Raw genomic sequence first — 4552 nt, 5'->3', positions numbered from 1 at the left:
GTAATTGATTAACAGGAATCATACTATTGTCACATTCTCCAAAATTCTTTTCTATGTTAGATTTATCATTAATCGAAGTTGAACATTTCGAATCAGCATAATAAGTCATGTATACTTTCTTATCATTAGAATTGATCTTCATGTTCTGTCCTTCAAAACTAACACAACCTAAAGAGGTTATATAATAATCAGGAAATTTAGTTGTGCAATCATTATCTTGATAATAATTGTATTTTACATAATACCCTTCGAGAGATGCCTCATCAATTTCTTCTAAAGACTCAGTTGTGTCATCCGTCCATGAAGTAGCATCACATGAAGTTGCAAATTGAAAAGTGTATTCAGTTTCTCCTTGTTTCTTAACAACTTTTTGAGCAGCTAAGCTGTTGTTTTTATAGTAACACGTGTCGGGGACATATGCAACAAAGTAAGAAGGCTGTTTTTTCAAAACAACTGTTGTCGATACACCGAGAGAAATGAAGAGTAAAAGTAAAGAAAACATGAATTGGATATACTTGTTATACTTCGGTTTATATATCAAAACAATTTTGTTTTGTATTTTTATGTGTTATTACACATTTCAATTTTAATTGTGTAATTTTTATAAAAACAAAAAAATAGTGGACTGAAACAGGGTCTATCACGTGACAAAAGTGTTTTTTCTTTGTTATTTGCCACGTCACCAAAGTGGTATTGAATTTATGTTCACTTAGTTCTTTTAGATCTAGCGGCGAGCTTAAAGCCGACTTTTGTTATTGAAAAAATTTAGAAATAGATAGTTATTTGAATCAATAATTGGCAAAATAATGGGAAAACAAGCCAATTCAATTTTTAAATATCGGTTTATTTTTTATTACTGCTGTGATTGCCATAATTAACACAATAATCGTGACAAATGCAGCACTGCTTAACACATCAACCCGATAGTTACAAATAACATTTTAATAACACAAATAACAATGAAATAACAATCTATTAAATAATTATATTTTTATTATAATATGTAATAAAATAAACCTATTCAACTTAAAAATAAACCAAAAAACCAATAACTAATAATTAAAACTGCTATAAAACAACTAATAATAATAGAGAAATGTATATTATCATATTTATATTTAACGTTATTAACTAAATATTTATATTTTAAAACTATATTAAATAATAATAATCAAACTCAAAAACTCTAATATATCTGTTAATTATAAAAAATACTATATAACATATAATATCAATACTATATTTTTAAACTATACAAATCTAAACAATGTATTAATAATTAATTAAATTGTTTAGTACATGATTTATATTTATAACTATAAACTTATAGTTTAAATAATTATATATTTATTATTATTGTGTAATGAACATTTAAATATTAGGATAGCTATGTCTACAAAATCGGGCATTTTATTTAGAATCGTTTATAAATCAAAAGCAGTTATAGGACAAAATAATTATTTAGTCTCAATAATAATAATCAACTAAAACTATATATTAAAATATTAATAAATATAGTTAAAAGACAAACATATTGAATTATTATTTTTTTACCCAAAAATAATAGGTAATAAATACATCATTTATCGGGATCGATAACATTTCAATAACATAAATACAAATACTAAAAAAATAACAATTTGAAAAACAAAATTCCCAAAACATTGACATATTTTTGTAATGACAATTTTTTAAAATACCATTTGAATTTCAAAATAGAATTAATATTAAAGACCTTTTAAAAACAACCCAAATATAACAAATCACAACAAATAAAAACCATCCAACGATGACAAATAAATCAAAAGAGGTTCAAAATTTACAATAATAATTGTCAGAACGTGATACACACAACACAAATTATAACAAAATCAACTTTGCCATAAAACAAAACAAAGAAAACAATCATAATTTTTTTCACGCCAAAAAAATAAAAACGTTCGTGAGTAAAAATAATTCAGTGTTTTTTATGATCATTTTTGTATAGATTTGAACTGTTTTGATTTTTTTGATTGCAACAAACCGATTTGACAAAAAAATACAAAAACATCAATTTATATAGTTTGGTTTTTAGTATAATTTACTAAAATTGAAACTATATTTTTTATAAAAAAATTCTAACACTTTTACTATATTAATTGAATTAAATAAATTATACTATTATAATTATAAACAATTAGAATATAAACAAATACATTCAAATTGATTTACTTTTTGGTACACGTTTATATATTCATTGGGTATTGTTGTTATGCCAGCCTGTCTTTGAGAATTGATTCACCTCATTGCAATTAATGTTGTCTAAAAACTTTTCTCCTCTTCAGTCCTTAGATATTTTGTTCCTCTTCTGAATATTTGCTACTTCCACCAAGATCTGTACTCAAGTCTGTTTCAATAAAAATTACTTCTCTACCTTTATCACTCACGTGTTCTTGACACAATGCATTTCCTTACTCCTCGTGTGCCTCAGCCTCCACAAGGATACAATATTACCTCTCTCATTTTATTACATTCCATTTTCAGGGCTCATCCATTCGGTAAATGAGTTGTTACACTTTTTTTGAAAATTTACAATTTCAATGGCAAATTTCCTGTCAATATGAATGAACACCTTTTATGGTTCTCATCATGCAAAACTTGGATACTTAATCTGTATGTTTGGTTCATCCCGCATCGCCAGTCCTGCTTATTAAACTTGGACGATTTGAAGTCCGCATATGCTCATTCCTAATAAATTAGTATATTTTTGAATCTCTCGACTATTCATAGTTTGTCAAAATGTTGAAAATCAAACTGTCCATCATGCCAATCATCATCTTTACGAATCGTCACTACTTCCTCACTTCGACCTTCCCAAGGGAATATTTAGGTGGAACCAGCTACTAGATAGTTCGATTAGTCTTTCGCCCCATACTCATATATTGCAAGTAATTTGCACATTAACACGGCCAAGTCCTTCCACCAAAGTTTCCTTCGGCTTTAAACACCACAAGTATAGTCACCATCTTTCGGGTCCCAACAGTTTAACTCTAGCCTTTTCTAGGTCACTCCTGCTATATGTATAGTCCTTCGTTTTCGCTTCAGATCTGGGCTTTCTTCCCTTCCTCTTTTCGTGGGGTAACTGAAAACGTTTCTCCAAGAGGCATAATTATTTCAATTATTAATCTTTTGCCAAATATTTTTACAGATCATCTATTTATATTTTGTTTTTTCATTGTATTTTTGGTTTGTTTCGATTTATATTTATAAAATGGATTTTTTTCAATGTAAAATAAAAATAAATAAGTTGGTCAAAAAAATAAGAAGCAAATATTGTTTGGATTGTCTATCAAAATGAAAAACATTCTTCTCAGAAACACAAAGTTAATTAATAATATACAAAACAATAATTGTTTTTAACACTTAAAATAAACTTAGTTTTTAATATACAAATTTCATTTTAGTCTTAATTCAACAAACTATTTATTATGGTAATGTAATTATTGTTATTAATTAATTTTCTCTTCAAAAATTAAGTAAAACATGACTGTTTTATTGATAAAATTATTAATTATCAATAACAAAATGGTGTTATTTTTTATGAAAAACACTCTATTTAAGAGGGACAACCCAATTTTATCAAATGCCATCACAAATTAAAAATACTTTAAAAAGCCCGTTTGTTAGAATTTTTATGTTTAAATTATACACAAAATCTACAAAAAGAATTATCAATTGACAATGAAAACAAACTCATTTTGGAATTTGGAATTTATATTTAGTCAAATAAAGCATCGAAAAAATTAATTAATAATCAATTAAAATAAATTATAATAAAACCATCTTCTTGTCTTCCTATTTAAGTTAAAACAACATCATTTTTTTTAAATTAATCTTTTTTAAGCATCTTTTCAACTTAATAAACTGGTAAAAGGTTTTATTTTTTAAGTAAAATATATATATTTTCCAAGCTATTTGTCCATTTGTGGTAAAAGAGAATTATTTTTATCTTGTTATTACAAAAATATTTTTAACCAATTTATCGACGATAAAACTGTGGAATTATTTCCAAAATAAATATTTTTGACCCAAATATGTTTTTTTATTGTTAATTTACAACAAAAAACGCATTTCTGAACTAAAAATAAATTCATGTTTTTATCAAATTACAATAAAATATATTGTATATTATATAATAATCCATTATAATACATAATAATATATTATTATGTAAAATATACATAATAATATAATATATTTTATTCAAATAAAGAAAAAAAATGGACATGGGGAAGAAATATGGGAATATAGGGGAAATAGGTAATTTGTGGGATAGGGACGTCTTCCCGCTATTAAGGACGCCCTCCTGTGTATAAAATTCTCCTTTTTGTTGTGTCTACTGTGTTTTTAAAACTATATAACGTGTTATATTTTTATTATTAATTTACTGTCAAAAATTATAATTATTTCCAAAAATACATTTAATAATGGACAAACTCAAAACAACAAGTACTTTTGTTACAAATTAATAGTTAAAAACTAATTCAAATTTAAATTAATTGTTTTGAGTCAG

This window comes from Entamoeba invadens (genome assembly GCF_000330505.1).
Source record: "Entamoeba invadens IP1 unplaced genomic scaffold scaff_1105074725937, whole genome shotgun sequence".
In the NCBI taxonomy this organism is placed as follows: Eukaryota; Evosea; order Mastigamoebida; family Endamoebidae; genus Entamoeba; species Entamoeba invadens.
Note: the sequence above shows the minus strand (reverse complement) of the source record.